The sequence below is a fragment of the Protopterus annectens genome, chromosome 10.part0 (genome assembly GCF_019279795.1).
Source record: "Protopterus annectens isolate FY-2018-M chromosome 10.part0, PAN1.0, whole genome shotgun sequence".
In the NCBI taxonomy this organism is placed as follows: Eukaryota; Metazoa; Chordata; order Ceratodontiformes; family Protopteridae; genus Protopterus; species Protopterus annectens.
This window is the reverse complement of record NC_056744.1, coordinates 668,783,477-668,796,628: the sequence shown is the minus strand read 5'-3', so window position 1 is coordinate 668,796,628 and position 13,152 is coordinate 668,783,477.

Sequence of the window (13,152 nt, the reverse complement as noted above, 5' to 3'; positions counted from 1 at the left end):
GGAAATTCTGGGCCTAAAATAAAATTATCTTAACTGCTGCATTTGCAAATTAAGTCCTGAACCTAGAATGTATTTTGTAATAATATCTATCTATTGTCTATTATTATCCATGAATATTAGATCTTTATATATCTTAAGTTGGTGCAGAAATGAAATAGATAGTGGTGGATTTGTACAGAAAGTACCTTAACATGTGACAGCAGACAGTTAGACACTTATTTTACTCATATACGTCCATTACTAAAGTTTTCTTTCTTACTCCTCTCCTTTTCCATTGCCTTTTTTTGCATGATGCACCACATAGAACAAATAGTGTAAGCTGGTAATGGCTGTGTTCATCAGGTTTGCTCAAAGTGTGGTGGACCACCTATAAAGCAGACGTCCAAAAATATAACTGCATGCATTCAGTTAATACTCTTGCACATTGTGAAAACCCAACCTGGAGTGCAGATGGTACTGAGTTCTAGTACAGAGCGTGCAACCTTTATTTTACTGCTGTAACATTGTAGTTTACAGCAATGAAGTGCAACCTAGACAACTGTTTCCTCAACATTCTTGTAGCAACAGGTGCAAGTGTAGGACTGACATAGACATGATCCTGGGTTTGCATACACTATATGCCATATAGTATTATTTTTATTGATATTAATAATTCAGTTCATGTTTGTGCACCATTAACCAGTGCATAAACAGGTATAACTCACATGCATGTACACTTTGTTAATTATTATGCAAATCTACTGCTCACTGTGCTATGAAACTGTATGTATAATGCTTTCTTATTGATGCTTATTGTCCATTTCCTTTGTATGACATAAAACTACATGTGAAAACATTACAAACTCTACATACATTCTAAGTATACGTCATATATTCATAATACATAATTGTGTTGCCCCCCCACACACACACACAACCAGTACAAACCCAACCAAGGGCTCAATATTTTATACACATGTATATCAACCACACTACAATGTGCAATATATAATGTTGTGTGCTCCCTCATGGACAAGGCCAGTCAGTGGTGCTGACAACCATGCTCTGCCCAAACCAAACATCCAACTATGCTCAATAAGGGTACTTGTGTTTTTACATATCTAGACTTCTACACACCTAGGACACACTCTACACTTAGGCTACTTGCCTCATGTAGGCCTTCCAACCTGTTGTCCTTCACATGGCTTGCTGATGTGGTCTACCATAAGTTAACCTGCAGCCATATAAAAGTCAGACTTGTACCATGGTGCTTGTATAGAGTACTGTGTTTTATAGTCTGTGTACTTAGGTAGGGGTTTTGTTGTTACAACAGTCAACTGTATGTGTGTGTGTGTGTGTGTGTGTGTGTGTGTGTGTGTGTGTGTGTGTGTGTGTGTGTGTGTGTGTGTGTGTGTGTGTGTGTGTGTGTGTGTGTGTGTGTGTGTGTGTGTGTGTGTGTGTGTGTACTCTGCAGAGTAGATGTGCTATCCTACAGTAGCTTCTCCAATGGCATTGCTTGCTAGTGTTTCGGTACTTGCACAAGCCTACACATCCATTACATGCAGCCCTCCTACATCTTGTCTCCCACAGGTCCTGCTGATGTCATCCACTATACGTTGACCTACAGACATGTAAAAGCCAGACTTGTACTGTGACACTTATGTAGTGCACTGTGTTTTATAGTCTGTGTACTTAGTTAAGGGTTGTACTTTCACTGCAGTTATCTGTGTGTGTGTGTGTGTGTGTGTGTGTGTGTGTGTGTGTGTGTGTGTGTGTGTGTGTGTGTGTGTGTGTGTGTGTGTGTGTGTGTGTGTGTGTGTGTGTGTGTGTGTGTGTCTGGAGAAAGACAGCCCTGGCATCCTAGATAGGTGCAAGCCATGCATTATAGTAGATTCAGTTCACTGCTGCTGTCCCCAACCATGTGAACTATCTCTACTGGGAGTTGCCCTGCTAGATCCATAACCACAGTTAGAAATAAGGGTGCTACCTAGAAGTGAATGGTGTCTGCTTGATGAGCTTTCATCATGATTGCATCTGTGACCATGTGGTCTACCGCATCTGGTTACTGACACTGCAATCACTGATGGAGCAGTGGAAGGAGTACTACTACAGGAGTGTGATGTGTCATGGTCATGGCCATGTAGGCTAATATCCGACAATGTACCCGCACTACAGCTACATGGATACTGCCTCTCCCCCAGCAGACTTCCCATAACAGACACTTTATGCTCCAGTGTGTCATTCATCTAGTCCATAGGAGTCACACGCATGGCTTATTCTGTCTTGTTTGTCAGAATACATGACATGCAGCAATCTATCTCTTCTGAAGCCCCGGTGGAACCTGCCTGTGCCTCCATGACAACTCTGCACATATGTTGGGTGGCAGATCCTTATACACTGACATCAGAAAGAGGGCACTAAGCATGCCTTTCTGTTCCCTGTGGTGTACTTTAGCCTCACAGTGGACAGGCTAGAGATTCCACCAGCCCTGTAACTGGTGTAACCACACTACCATGATCAATGTATCACCCTCGACCTGTCCAGTCTCAGACATTTTTGTGATTGGGCTATGCATAGGCATACTGACTGCATCCTAACCTAGGTGAGATGATATGGAAGTCACAACCTCAGTGTCAGACATACCATCTGCAATCCCAGACTGTGCCTATTTGTTACTGCCATCATTGTCAAAGGCTACTGATCCTCCAACATCAGGTGGTAGGAGCTCCACAGAGCTGGTGCAGCTCCATCTGTGATAATGCCAATAAAAATGAAAAAAGGAGAAGTGCAAGTAGAAATAATCAGAAATATGCTACATAACTGGAAAAAAGAAACAACAGATGCAAGTACAAGTAAATATTTTACTAAGGTATATTTAAAAATCTATATATAAATGAAGAAAAATAATGTATGCCCATACCATGTGCAGGTGATTGTTGAACCCCAATGCCAAATATGCCTAGATAAGCAAAATGGAAATTGATGTAGGTCTGATAAGCATCAAAGAGAAAGATGACACTTAATATATAAAACAACAAATAAAATGAAAAATTAGTCCAAATACCACCAAGGAGAAAAAACATGGCTAAAGGGAGTCCAGAATAATGGTTTATTGTAACACGCAAACACTCTAGCGCCTCAGGAACTAGTGGCTTCCAGGAATACAAAGTAAAGTGAAAAAGCATAGCACTTAAATATACATTCAATCAAACAATTATGCACATTAATTATCCTAATTAAAAAACAATCATATTAAAAGATGATACGTAAAACTGTTATAACCCTAATTTTATAATATATATATATATATATATATATATATATATATGTATATGTGTGTGCATATGTGTGTGTGTGTGTGTGTGTGTGTGTGTGTGTGTGTGTGTGTGTGTGTGTGTGTGTGTGTGTGTGTATACATGAATGGCATACCAGGAACATCAGTAATGGCCCCCCTTTGTAAATGTCTCTCACAGCTGCCCCCACATCTATCACAGCATTAGGCAACTCCTCTGACTTGTCTGGATCTGTTACTGTCAACATTAACTCCTTTGTATCAGTGAGTGGTGGCTCAGTAGTATACCCACAGCCAGAAGTTCTCCATTCCTGTGCAACAGCCTACACAACTCTAGTAATTGTGATCTTTATCATGTTACTGGCCCTATGTCTGATAGCCTTGTGGCCCCAGCCATGGCCTTCCACAGCATTGATATTACTGACAACCTACCATCAGACACAGTCAAGTAATGGCCTGCCAGCTAACCATTTCTTTAAGATGTGTGAGCCATAAAAAGAGAGGCTCTAGACCATTGCCTCATTCTCAGCATCAGAAAATGTAGATTTACATGGGATTACTGGCGCAGGTGCCATATCCCTAGAGTGAAGAAAAAAAATGTTATCAGACAACTAAACAGGGCCTGTTTGGTTGCAAGCTGATCTGCAAAGGGCAGAAAACAAATAATTATGCAGGCATCACCATTATAAAATGTCAGTAATGATACCTGAATATGGACATTTAATCGATAAATATAAAATCTGCCATAGCCTCTATGCCAATAACACAACATCACGAGGAGAAAAATGAGTTAAGTCCAGAATATAAAACATCATTAGCGATTAAGAGTTTCTTAAATGTCGCTTTAACATAAAATAACATTATTACGTCAACATCCTCAGGAAGTGTTTCGGGAAAACAATATTTGTATGTAATATAAGTCAATGATCATTGTAATGGCAACTGTTAAACCTTTGGTACAAAAAAAGATTTCAAAGTATACACATTGCTCATTTTTTATACAAAAAAATCAAGACTTCATACAATAACCCTCTCCCCCACCAACTACAATGGCAATAATATGACTTCATAATGGAACAAACTTGTGTCAGGTGCATAGAACACCATAAGCATTGGACAGTTTCAGAAATGTCAGTTTAAAACAGATGAACTTCTCAAGTTAGAAATGTGTTAACATCTTCAGAGAAATGTTTTCAAGAACCCACGAAACAAAAAAAACAGGATCATTGTAATGACAGATGTTATACCTTCATTGTAAACAGAATTGTGCAAAGTGCAGACATCACTCATTTTGCTAAGAAAAACATATTAAAATCATACTGTAAGCAGCACTTTTAAAGAATAGAACACAACATACATTGACAAAAATTGTAAGACAGTGCTCTCCCAAAAAAGTAGATGCAACAAGTCTAGACAGTCAAACAGCAGTATTTTGGATTTGAAGCACTTGTGCAATCCAAACATTCTTCCCTAGTATGATGGAAGTTCCTTAGCCCCAAGTTCTGTTTATATCATGCAGATTAACCACTTTGGACACATGGTAAATGTAAATGAAATGTCAGCTCATTATCAGTCCTGAATCACTCAAGCCACCTGAGGTACTGGGCAGATAAACATAGTATGAGTACCTACATGATGAAAGTATGTACACACCTTGGCAGTACAAGTACAGAACTGTGGTTATCTAATGCCTTGCAAGTGCGACTCATTAGCGGTACTAAATGTCTATTTAAATCTTTAACACTCCTGCTAACAGGCTTACATCAACGTTTTTATTCCATTTACAAATTTAGGAAATAATATTTACACCATCTTAAGTAAAATATTATTAGAAAATAACTGTCTCTTAGTAAAAGTGTATTTAACTCATCAAGTATATATGCAACTTAAACATACAAACAGAAAAAGTCAAGCTTAGTGCAAAATGTAGTGCACTCATGTTACACATGCAGTAAAGTGGGTAATGCTCACAAAAGAAAGGGAAGACTGTATTATTTTCTTGAAGACATTGATTGCAATCTGAAATGCTTCACTACCATAACTTTTGCAATTATCACATTCAGTAAGACTTTTAATTGAAAGGACAAAGGACAACTGTGGGTATAATTTAATTTATAATAGTTTATCTATCAATAATTCATGTATAAAAAAATTAAGAAGATTTTTTATTTGTATTTTATTGTCTTTTCATTAATGTTTCACAATCAGTAAGTCTTAATTATTGGCGAGAAGTCACATGATACTTTGGTGGGGTATTTAAACTTTGTAAAAATGATGGTTAAACAAATACTGATGAAGTCTATGTTACAGTTTGACAAAAGCTCTTAATTTTGTTTGTCTAATAAATTTGGGTGGTACTGGCATAGCCATTTGTTCCTATAGCCTTGGTTGTGGATTTTCTATTGGTTTGGTTCTTGGTTTTGGTTGTGTAACATGGGTATAGTGCTCCATAATTGTAATATAACTTTTCTACTTCATAAATGTCAATGTTGATATGGCAAACAATTTTAATATTGTTAATGTTTCATGGTAATGTCATGATTTCATGGTCCAAATCTAAAAAGGGTGATGTCTATGTGAAAATAAGGATCACTAATGTCAATATTTAATACAAGACCAGAGAGTAGAGAAACCATCACATTCATTATGGGTTTTTTTTTTTGTCTTCATTCTTTGAGTGATGAATGGTTTGCACATCGGTGACTGTTTATGTTGACTATCAATGAATGACAGTCCACTTTCCAAGGCAAAAACTGAAAATTTTATTCTGCGTGCACAGGTACTCAGTCATCATTTGCACAAATGAGATTAGCACTGGTTTGCTGCAGTCAGCAATCTGGACAGTAGTGAGTACTGAAAATACACCAGTCATATCACTTTCTCAGTGGCTCATCATACTAATGCAGTAAGGTCTGAACAACAACATAACTAATGCAAGGTTTGTATCCAGATTTTGGATATTTAGAATTCATGTTCACAATAACGTCTTTTTCTTTTCTTGCTTTCTTGAATCTGAAATACAGTTGCAATTTCCAGTGTTTTAATTGTAACAAGAGATGTGTGTAAATTGGATGATAAACCAAATCACTTTGATCTGTGCCACCTGCAGCCTTCTTAATATTGATTGTAGTAGTAGCTGATTTTTATTTGCATGATATTATAAATATGGCATGGCTTAAAGTCTGAGGAAGTAAAATCAGCAACAAAATGAATTGGGCAATATGAGCTGTTAATCAAAACAGTTGCAATATGTCTGAATTTTTATTCATGACACTAATACAGTTCATTAACACAGGTGTACATTTTACTTGTATATGCCATGTATATGATGTCAGGTAAATTCTGGTATGACCCCTTACTCACTAAGTCTCATATCATGAATGCATGATGAGGTGTATGAGAAATGAAAGTTGTCAGGTGGGAACCACTGTTAAAATCGTCAGTATTGCTGGGCACAAATCTAGATATGTTTACATGCCAAGGAAAGTGGTGATAATTACTGTCAACATTTCAGTCATATAAGGCCACCACTTGAATAAATCATCACAGTACTTTATTTTTTTATACACACTCATATGTATGTGTGTATGTATTTATTTTGGGTGGGGTGCGGACTTCATCATTGCACAGTGGGTTCACGTCCTAAGGCAAGAACTCAATGTGTTGATGGAATAAGTTCTGAGCAACATCACAAGTAATACAAGGTTTGAATCCAGATTACAGATTGTTTTAATGAAGGGATCAGAATAAAGTCTTGTCAGTGACTTTTTATAAGCATTTCCACATGAAGTACAATTGTCAAGTTGCAAACTGAAATCCGTAACACAATTCTGTCTAGTGAATTCTGAATATGTTAACTATACTTTGTATGAAGTGTGTTAAGCTTAACACTGATTATAGTAAAATTGTAGTACACTTGCGTATGAATGTCACCAGTATTTCTCTAGATAAAGTATGACTCATTACAGTTATCAGCATTAGGTGTTAAGCAAAGCATTAAGAGGTGAGCAACATACATTTCAACATATGCCTGAACATGGCTGCTATGGAATGAGTGTACAGTATATGGTACTGATATGTTTTGTAGAACTGTGTGTAATGTAAATTATGCATGGCCCCTTCTTCAATATGTGTTACATGGATTACTCAAATTAATGCAAGAGAAAATGTTTTTCAGGAATAAATATTGGCCTCAAAAAATAAGTCCAACAAAATAACAACTCATAGTTCAACATATAAAGACTTAACAGAATTAAGTCTATCTCTAATAATGTTCAAATCGTCATACCTTGGGCTTACATCCTGAGAATGTTAGCTCACCCGTGTCATGCACAATTCATATACAGAATATATGCAGAATACAGCAGTGCAGCTTTCTGTTTTGTCATGGGTTCAATTCCCAGGTAACATCAGTCACAGTTTATAAAATGTATGTCACACCAATGTGTTATGTCCCAAATAACATAAATGTATCTAATAACAACATGAATGATATCAACATAATGGACAATGTTATGTCATATTTGCTTGTCACAAGAGTCTATTTATGATTACCATCCACCATACCAGAAAGCATAGCAAGAGATGCCAATATATAATTTCAAATGTAACTCTGATATCATCAGCAAAAGGCATTTGATGAAGGCACTGTGAAATATATGTACAAACAGTGAGTAGCTCACATGGCTGAGATTCATTACTATGTTTCACACCCAAAGTGTGCTTTGATGACATCATATACAAGTTGAACCCAGGCCATTTGTGTGCTTTCTATCTCACAAATGCATTTGTCAAGGTTGCCCATTGTTGTGCTTGGGCTGGTACATGCGAGATGTTAATTGGCCACTGATTGCCTACTGCTTTTCCTGATATCCTTGAAAACTCATAGCAGGTGATGGAGAGGGTGGCGCTCCATTTAGGACTCAAAGGTAGTGCCAGAGGAGTCCAAGATCTTTGTTGGACTCCAAGTGAAGTGCTACATTCATAGGCTTTTTCAACTAATGGGGGGTGGAATATTTTAAAACCCATAACCCATCAGTGTTGTATAAGTATAGTGACCCATCACCAGCCATTACAATGCATACACACATTTTCATTATCTGTTCTGGGTTCTGTTCCATACAGCTTCTAATGAGATAGAAAGTAATTGAGGGGCACCTCACAAAAGACTGGCATGTCTTAGACAGGCACACTAAATATGTCTCAGTTATGAATGCTAGCAATATCATCGTACATGAGAATTGTAACTATTAGTTTGTAGGGCATCAAGTCCATATGGGTTTGATAAACACACACAGCCCATATGGGATTGATACACACACACACACACACACACACACACACACACACACACACACACACACACACACACACACACACACACACACACACACACACACACACACACACACACAAAACTGAGCACATTATATACGTGTGTGTGTGTGTGTGTGTGTGTGTGTGTGTGTGTGTGTGTGCGCATATACACACACGCATGCTTATGTATGTATGTATATCAAGCATACATGCCTGCTTTAATAGCTGTTAGGCATTGCAATAGGTGATGTATAAATCAACATAGTTGTGTGTGGGTGCAAATGCAAGCAACAGCCATTAGCTTTTATTACCTAGTATAAATTCAATGTTCTGCAATCACTAAGTAACAATAAAATTACAGTATTTGTAATATGCAATAGTGACAGAACTGTTTACCTAATGTTAATAATAACACAGAGATTGATGTGTCTTTTAAGACAAGTTTATAACTTCACATTTATATCTGGATGTGTCAAAGGTTAACACATTTAATTGTCAATTTACTTTGAATATGAAATACTACACTGACATGCCATTGATGACATTTTATGTGTTTCTCACTACCCATCCTATTTCTCACTTTTATTTTATTTTGTTTGTTTCTTTGTTTATGTATGTAAGTATGTATGTATGTATGTATATATTTATTTATTGTTATATACAACACAATTCCTCCTGCAACACAAATGTTCACCTGCATGAGGAGCTGGACTGAACATTGGGGATTAGACTGTCATAACTCCACAGGTGGCTCAAATGGCACCACAACAGGCAGCACAGACACCCAACACTTCTGGTTTACAACATGCCAGTGTTGCCTCCACAGCTCCTGTTCTACCTGCTCTAACTGCATCAGGTAGTTCGGCACCCAGGGCTGGGGCAGGGATAGCTGCTGAGAGTAGTGATAGTGGTGGTGACAATTATGTCACCCATCAGAAGCTGACAGAGCTTGTGTAAGACTTTCCCGAGAGGGGCCTTGATGACCACATTGTCAGAACTGAGAAAGTCCTGCATCAAATTGCCAAGTTGATGCCCTATTCAGTGCAGCCCCAGCTGCTGCAACAAAAGACAGTGGTAACCCTTCTGAGGGCATGGACTAAATACCCACGGTGCTCATACTGGGTGAGAATGCAACTCTGACATCCCTTACCTTTCGCTAATCAAGGTATCCCTCAACTTTTTCTGTCCATCACCATCCTTGTCTGTCTTGTCTGTCTGCTTTTGCTACCTAACCTACCATACCTACCTACCCCACTTATTCCTAACTACCTTTACCAATATCCCTCTCTCTTTCCCCCCCAATAGTGCATTGCATACATAGCTCTTCACTTCATGTATGTGTATGTCCAAAGTGATTTGGTCAGATCGGCAACATGACATTTTTAAGTCACTGTCATGCATCCTTGATGCTGTGACTATCCATATTCCTCAGATTGATTCTACAAATACACTGTTAGCTTGTGAAGAAGTGGATAGCTATGGTTCTCTCCTCCATCATCCTGAACATTCCTTTATTCCTTCCCCACTATCTTACCATCTATTTGCCCCACTCCATCTTCATTTTTAACACTGTTCTGTCAGCAAGTGTTCATACCTTTAATCTGGTCAACACCACATGCATGGCCAGAAATGGCCTACACACCAGACTCTATTTCTGTCCTCTTCATTTTAATGATCATTGACATTGAGCAGCAATGGATTACACCTTGTGTCCTATGGGAAAAAATGAAGTTTTTACCTTCGGCCATATTAACACACTTCTCATCTAGCTACTGTGCTTAGCCCTACTGCACAACAGAAAGCAAGAATGATAGTAATATGAGGAAGCAGTTATATATATTTATACATATACATGTATATATATATATATATATATATATATATATATATATATATATATATATATATATATATATCATGTGCTCCAGGATTTAATGTACACCATATGGGATGTTTCAAATCTCATTACTGTTATGAAGTCTGATACACACATAGTCCCTTATTTATACTTTGCTCATTGTCCCCTCCAATGTGTGATTTTTACTAGCTGAAATATGTCATGCGTTAATAATGTTCAGATTTAGGCAATGTTGATGCAGATTGGCTGGTGTTTGAATCCTCCTGTATGTCAAACATTAGTTAGGGTCTTCTTTCACATAACATTTTCTCTCGTGAAGTACTGGTTAGATATGTTAGTCGAGTACCAGTATTTGGATTGTTCCTTTTATTTAGTCTGCCAGTATCTCACACTTGCTCATACCTTTCCATCTTTAACTGCAAGAAATCTCTTCAAAGCTAAAAGTAATAGTAGGTCAAAAATAGCAGAAGTAGCTCAAAAAAATAGGGACAGATTATAGTTACTGCTCTTATAAACTTAGAAAGTTGCTAGATTAATAGGTTTAGCATTAGCATGCATTAGACATATTCATATATGTTATTATGTAGTGCCCTACATGTTCCATATTGTGAAAACTTTACTATAACGTCATGTCATATGTTGTACTCATGACACAAAAAACATTAACACACACACACACATACACACACACACACACACACACACACACACACACACACACACACATACACACACACACACACACACACACACACACACACACACACACACACACATGCACGCAGTTTGAAATGAATCAGAAGTCTCTTTAAGCTTGTTTTCTTCTATTGCATGATGCTTGGCATTGAGAGCTAAAGCCCTGTCCCTCTCTCTGCTCAATCTCGTACAGACATGAATTTCACCACTTAACAAGTGCGACGTTTATTCCAGAGTTTTGGGAGGTGTCAGGTTGTAGACATCTCCCTCCACTATGTTTTATTTATGTGCTCCTGAAGTTCTAGTATTGGTTATGCCCTTTGTCTTCTGCAGGCCACCATACCTTCCTTTCTCTTTCAGGCAGCTCCTTTTCTTCTTGTGAGCTCTTTATTTTTCATCATATTAAAGAAAACATCTATTGTATGGATTAGATTAGTTCTGTGAAAATTCTTCTTCTTTTGAAGGTTTACTTCAAACCATTAAAATCCTATCTTTTAGTGAGCAAGACAATTGAGTAATATTGGTATAGTTTTATTATTATTATTGTACTATCTTTGTATGTGACTGTGTTCACCTTGATTTAGCGGTTAATTCATTCTTTGGCTGCATATGTAGAGTGAGGTTTACACAACTGATGACGTGAAACATCCACTTGTGTTTTGCCTTCTCCAAGAGCTGTGTATTCATACCAACTCTAAGTCTAAATCTTTATGTGGATTTAGAGGATCCACTGTATATTCCTGATGAAGTCTTTAACTCCAAGCTCTTCGTGTGTTCTGGAGTAACTGTAATCCTTAGATTTCAACATTTTCTTGTGAGTACAAGTTTCACTTGGATTAATAATCTGCTCTGTTAACTTCATCTTTTTTTCTAGGAATGTTAGTTGTTCTTTTGCCATTTTACTGTAACCACTGCACATTTTACTGCATAGATGATTCTCCTCCTGTGCGTTCTGCTGGTTTCCAAATACTCATCTTAAGAACTATGTGTGCTTTGAAACCTTTATCAGCATTTTAAGGCCTTCTATTATTTCAGAGCTAAGTATTAGGCAATCAGTATGCAGAGCATAAGAAACTAAGAGAATCAATCATATTTAAATGTTGCCCATTCAGATGTAGACCATGTCTTATTTGCCTTTGCTGTATTCAGACCCTACTGCATTTTAAAGACTTAGTGACCTAAACAGCACTGGAAATTGATTCTCAACTTTTATCTGGCTCTAAACCTGCTCAATGAATCACCTATTTTTCACAATCAGAACTTATGGTTACCCTAATAATGGACCATTCTCAGAGTAGCTCACAGGTTACACTTGAAAATACAGAAAAAAAACTTAGTAGTTAAGAAACAGAATGTGAAAACATTTATTTATTTATTCGTTTTTATTTATTTATGTACTTATGTTTGTTTACCAGGAAAATCTGACTGGGCAATATTCATTTTAAGTGGAGGCCCAGAGAGAAAAGCTCCATTTGCTTATGTTGCATTATATTAAGTTCCCACCAAACACAGAGTAGTTACAGTTCTATTTACATTTATGCACACACAGTAGTTGCATTTCTGTTTACATTTATACACAAACAGTAGATATTTATACATATATATTCTAAGATTTGACAGAGGTGGAAGACACTAAAGAGAAAGAAAGTATGGAACTAAGTGGATTATACAGGCAGCAGTTATGCATGAACATTGTTTTGTCATTTCAGTAAGAGGATGAGAATATTATGTTTAAGGAGAGTATTTGGATAGTATTGTACAGTAAAAAGTTTTAATCCTGTGATGAGCATGTACAGCATTAGGATTGGTTAAGATGTTGTTTAAGCAGTGGTGTATCAGAGAGTTTTATTTGCATGGGGATAATATTCTATAGTTTAGCAAAACATTGGGGGTAAAATGAGTCTCTTGCAAAATTATTTGACTTATTTGTAAATAATATGAATTTGTTAATAGAATGAACGTCCCTTGCTGGACTCTAGGGTAGTAATAACTTTTGTAGTCCATTGCATTT